The sequence below is a fragment of the Lonchura striata genome, chromosome 33 (genome assembly GCF_046129695.1).
Source record: "Lonchura striata isolate bLonStr1 chromosome 33, bLonStr1.mat, whole genome shotgun sequence".
NCBI classification, from domain to species: domain Eukaryota; kingdom Metazoa; phylum Chordata; class Aves; order Passeriformes; family Estrildidae; genus Lonchura; species Lonchura striata.
In genome coordinates this window covers 4,352,267-4,358,266 of record NC_134635.1, presented here as the reverse complement: position 1 = coordinate 4,358,266, position 6,000 = coordinate 4,352,267, and positions in this window count along the sequence as shown.

Genomic DNA, 6,000 nt, shown 5'->3' with positions numbered 1-6,000 from the left:
GGGGACAGCTTCGGTGTGGGGTCCATCCTTCGATACAAGGAATTTTTGCAGTCAGGGCCAGGTGCCCCTGGGCACATCCTTTTTCCATTTTCCCTGGGAAAGAAAACTCAGCAGTCCAGGTTCCTGATGTCAGTTTGTAGGGCTCCCTTGGGTCTATCAGGGTAGCACAAGTATGAGGTGGGGACAACTTCGGTGTGGGGTCCATCCTTCGATATAAGGATTCTTTGCAGTCAGGGCCAGGGGCCCAGGGCCAGGAGACCCTGGGCACATCCTTTTTCCATTTTCCCTGGGAAAGAAAACTCAGCAGTCCAGGTTCCTGATGTCAGTTTGTAGGGCTCCCTTGGGTCTATCAGGGTAGCACAAGTTTGAGATGGGGACAACTTCGGTGTGGGGTCCATCCTTCGATATAAGGATTTTTTGCAGTCAGGGCCAGGGGCCGCTGGGCACATCCTTTTTCCATTTTCCCTGGGAAAGAAAACTCAGCAGTCCAGGTTCCTGATGTCAGTTTGTAGGGCTCCCTTGGGTCTATCAGGGCAGCACAAGTTTGAGGTGGGGACAACTTCGGTGTGGGGTCCATCCTTCGATATAAGGATTTTTTGCAGTGAGGTCCCTGACCCGGGCCAGGGGCCGCTGGGCACATCCTTTTTCCATTTTCCCTGGGAAAGAAAACTCAGCAGTCCAGGTTCCCTATGTCAGTTTGTAGGGTTCCCTTGGGTGTATCAGGGCAGCACAAGTTTGAGGTGGGGACAACTTCGGTGTGGGGTCCATCCTTCGATATAAGGATTTTTTGCAGTCAGGGCCAGGGGCCCCTGGGCACATCCTTTTTCCATTTTCCCTGGGAAAGAAAACTCAGCAGTCCAGGTTCCTGATGTCAGTTTGTAGGGCTCCATTGGGTCTATCAGGGTAGCACAAGTTTGAGGTTGCAACAACTTCGGTGTGGGGTCCATCCTTCGATATAAGGATTTTTTGCAGTCAGGGCCAGGGGCCCCTGGGCACATCCTTTTTCCATTTTCCCTGGGAAAGAAAACTTAGCAGTCCAGGTTCCTGATGTCAGTTTGTAGGGCTCCCTTGGGTCTATCAGGGCAGTACAAGTTTGAGGTGGGGACATCTTCTGTGTGGGGTCCATCCTTCGATATAAGGATTTTTTGCAGTCAGGGCCAGGGGCCCCTGGGCCTATCCTTTTTCCATTTTCCCTGGGAAAGAAAACTCAGCAGTCCAGGTTCCTGATGTCAGTTTGTAGGGCTCCCTTGGGTCTATCAGGGCAGCACAAGTTTGAGGTGGGGACAACTTCGGTGTGGGCTCCATCCTTCGATATAAGGATTTTTTGCAGTCAGGGCCAGGGGCCCCTGGGCACATCCTTTTTCCATTTTCCCTGGGAAAGAAAACTCAGCAGTCCAGGTTCCTGATGTCAGTTTGTAGGGCTCCCTTGGGTGTATCAGGGCAGCACAAGTTTGAGGTGGGGACAACTTTGGTGTGGGCTCCATCCTTCGATATAAGGATTTTTTGTAGTGAGGCCCCAGCCCAGGACCAGGGACCCCTGGGCACATCCTTTTTCCATTTTCCCTGGGAAAGAAAACTCAGCAGTCCAGGTTCCTGATGTCAGTTTGTAGGGTTCCCTTGGGTGTATCAGGGCAGCACAAGTTTGAGGTGGGGACAACTTCGGTGTGGGCTCCATCCTTCGATATAAGGATTCTTTGCAGTGTGGCCCCAGCCCATAGCTAGAGGCCCCTGGGCACATCCTTTTTCCATTTTCCCTGGGAAAGAAAACTCAGCAGTCCAGGTTCCTGATGTCAGTTTGTAGGGCTCCCTTGGGTCTATCAGGGCAGCACAAGTTTGAGGTGGGAACAACTTTGGTGTGGGCTCCATCTTTCGATATAAGGATTTTTTGCAGTCAGGGCCAGGGGCCCCTGGGCACATCCTTTTTCCATTTTCCCTGGGAAAGAAAACTCAGCAGTCCAGGTTCCTGATGTCAGTTTGTAGGGCTCCCTTGGGTCTATCAGGGCAGCACAAGTTTGAGGTGGAGAACACTTTGGTGTGGGGTCCATCCTTCGATATAAGGATTCTTTGCAGTCAGGGCCAGGGGCCCCTGGGCACATCCTTTTTCCATTTTCCCTGGGAAAGAAAACTCAGCAGTCCAGGTTCCTGATGTCAGTTTGTAGGGCTCCCTTGGGTCTATCAGGGCAGCACAAGTTTGAGGTGGGGACAACTTCGGTGTGGGGTCCATCCTTCGATATAAGGATTCTTTGCAGTGAGGTCCCAGCCCAGGGCCAGGGGCCCCCTGGCACATCCTTTGGCAGTTTTCCCTGGGAAAGAAAACTCAGCAGTCCAGGTTCCTGATGTCAGTTTGTAGGGCTCCCTTGGGTCTATCAGGGCAGCACAAGTTTGAGGTGGGGACAACTTTGGTGTGGGGTCCATCCTTCGATATAAGGATTTTTTGCAGTCAGGGCCAGGGGCCCCTGGGCACATCCTTTTTCCATTTTCCCTGGGAAAGAAAACTCAGCAGTCCAGGTTCCTGATGTCAGTTTGTAGGGCTGCCTTGGGTCTATCAGGGCAGCACAAGTTTGAGGTGGGGACAACTTAGGTGTGGGGTCCATCCTTCGATATAAGGATTTTTTGCAGTCAGGGCCAGGGGCCCCTGGGCACAACCATTTTCCATTTTCCCTGGGAAAGAAAACTCAGCAGTCCAGGTTCCTGATGTCAGTTTGTAGGGCTCCCTTGGGTCTATCAGGGCAGCACAAGTTTGAGGTGGGGACAACTTTGGTGTGGGGTCCATCCTTCGATATATGGATTCTTTGCAGTCAGGGCCAGGGGCCCCTGGGCACATCCTTTTTCCATTTTCCCTGGGAAAGAAAACTCAGCAGTCCAGGTTCCTGATGTCAGTTTGTAGGGCTCCCTTGGGTGTATCAGGGCAGCAGAAGTTTGAGGTGGGGACAACTTTGGTGTGGGCTCCATCCTTCGATATAAGGATTTTTTGCAGTCAGGGCTAGGGGCCTCTGGGCACAACCTTTTTCCATTTTCCCTGGGAAAGAAAACTCAGCAGTCCAGGTTCCTGATGTCAGTTTGTAGGGCTCCCTTGGGTCTATCAGGGCAGCACAAGTTTGAGGTGGGGACAACTTTGGTGTGGGGTCCATCCTTCGATATAAGGATTTTTTGCAGTCAGGGCCCCGCCCAGTGCCAGAGGCCCCTGGGCACATCCTTTTTCCATTTTCCCTGGGAAAGAAAACTCAGCAGTCCAGGTTCCTGATGTCAGTTTGTAGGGCTCCCTTGGGTCTATCAGGGCAGCACAAGTTTGAGGTGGGGACAACTTTGGTGTGGGGTGCATCCTTCGATATAAGGATTCTTTGCAGTCAGGGCCAGGGGCCCCTGGGCGCATCCTTTTTCCATTTTCCCTGGGAAAGAAAACTCAGCAGTCCAGGTTCCTGATGTCAGTTTGTAGGGCTCCCTTGGGTCTCTCAGGGCAGCACAATTTTGAGGTGGGGACAACTTCGGTGTGGGGTGCATCCTTCGATATAAGGATTCTTTGCAGTCAGGCCCAGCCCTGGGCCGGGGGCCCCTGGGCACATCCTTTTTCCATTTTCCCTGGGAAAGAAAACTCAGCAGTCCAGGTTCCTGATGTCAGTTTGTAGGGCTCCCTTGGGTCTATCAGGGCAGCACAAGTTTGAGGTGGGGACAACTTCGGTGTGCGGTCCATCCTTCGATATAAGGATTTTTTGCAGTCAGGGCCTGGGGCCCCTGGGCACATCCTTTTTCCATTTTCCCTGGGAAAGAAAACTCAGCAGTCCAGGTTCCTGATGTCAGTTTGTAGGGCTCCCTTGGGTCTATCAGGGCAGCACAATTTTGAGGTGGGGACAACTTCGGTGTAGGGTCCATCCTTCGATATAAGGATTCTTTGCAGTCAGGCCCAGCCCAGGGCTGGGGGCCCCTGGGCACATCCTTTTTCCATTTTCCCTGGGAAAGAAAACTCAGCAGTCCAGATTCCTGATGTCAGTTTGTAGGGTTCCCTTGGGTCTATCAGGGCAGCACAACTTGAGGTGGGGACAACTTCGGTGTGGGGTCCATCCTTCGATATAAGGATTTTTTGCAGTCAGGGCCAGGGGCCCCTGGGCGCATCCTTTTTCCATTTTCCCTGGGAAAGAAAACTCAGCAGTCCAGGTTCCTGATGTCAGTTTGTAGGGCTCCCTTGGGTCTATCAGTGCAGCACAAGTTTGAGGTGGGGACAACTTTGGTGTGGGGTCCATCCTTCGATATAAGGATTCTTTGCAGTGAGGTCCCAGCCCAGGGCCAGGGGCCCCCGGGCACATCCTTTGGCAGTTTTCCCTGGGAAAGAAAACTCAGCAGTCCAGGTTCCTGATGTCAGTTTACAGGGCTCCCTTGGGTCTATCAGGGCAGCACAAGTTTGAGGTGGGGACAACTTTGGTGTGGGGTCCATCCTTCGATATAAGGATTTTTTGCAGTCAGGGCCAGGGGCCCCTGGGCACAACCTTTTTCCATTTTCCCTGGGAAAGAAAACTCAGCAGTCCAGGTTCCTGATGTCAGTTTGTAGGGCTCCCTTGGGTCTATCAGGGCAGCACAAGTTTGAGGTGGGGACAACTTTGGTGTGGGGTCCATCCTTCGATATAAGGATTCTTTGCAGTGAGGTCCCAGCCCAGGGCCAGGGGCCCCTGGGCACGTCCTTTTTCCATTTTCCCTGGGAAAGAAAACTCAGCAGTCCAGGTTCCTGATGTCAGTTTGTAGGGCTCCCTTGGGTCTATCAGGGCAGCACAAGTTTGAGGTGGGGACAACTTCGGTGTGGGGTCCATCCTTCGATATAAGGATATTTTGCAGTCAGGGCCAGGGGCCCCTGGGCACATCCTTTTTCCATTTTCCCTGGGAAAGAAAACTCAGCAGTCCAGGTTCCTGATGTCAGTTTGTAGGGCTCCCTTAGGTCTATCAGGGCAGCACAAGTTTGAGGTGGGGAGAACTTCGGTGTGGGGTCCATCCTTCGATATAAGGATACTTTGCAGTGAGGTCCCAGCCCAGGGCCAGGGGCCCCTGGGCACATCGTTTTTCCATTTTCCCTGGGAAAGAAAACTCAGCAGTCCAGGTTCCTGATGTCAGTTTGTAGGGCTCCCTTGGGTCTATCAGGGCAGCACAAGTTTGAGGTGGGGACAACTTCGGTGTGGGGTCCATCCTTCGATATAAGGGTTCTTTGCAGTGAGGTCCCAGCCCAGGGCCAGGGGCCCCTGGGCACATCCTTTTTCCATTTTCCCTGGGAAAGAAAACTCAGCAGTCCAGGTTCCTGATGTCAGTTTGTAGGGCTCCCTTGGGTCTCTCAGGGCAGCACAATTTTGAGGTGGGGACAACTTCGGTGTGGGGTGCATCCTTCGATATAAGGATTCTTTGCATTCAGGGCCCAGCCCAGGGCCGGGGGCCCCTGGGCACATCCTTTTTCCATTTTCCCTGGGAAAGAAAACTCATCAGTCCAGGTTCCTGATGTCAGTTTGTAGGGCTCCCTTGGGTGTATCAGGGCAGCACAAGTTTGAGGTGGGGACAACTTCGGTGTGGGGTCCATCCTTCGATAGAAGGATTTTTTGCAGTCAGGGCCAGTGGCCTCTTGGGCACATCCTTTTTCCATTTTCCCTGGGAAAGAAAACTCAGCAGTCCAGGTTCCTGATGTCAGTTTGTAGGGCTCCCTTGGGTCTATCAGGGCAGCACAAGTTTGAGGTGGGGACAACTTTGGTGTGGGCTCCATCCTTCGATATAAGGATTTTTTGCAGTCAGGGCCCAGCCCAGTGCCAGAGACCCCTGGGCACATCCTTTTTCCATTTTCCCTGGGAAAGAAAACTCAGCAGTCCAGGTTCCTGATGTCAGTTTGTAGGGCTCCCTTGGGTCTATCAGGGCAGCACAAGTTTGAGGTGGGGACAACTTCGGTGTGGGGTCCATCCTTCGATATAAGGATTCTTTGCAGTCAGGCCCAGCCCAGGGCCAGGGGCCCCTGGGCACATCCTTTTTCCATTTTCC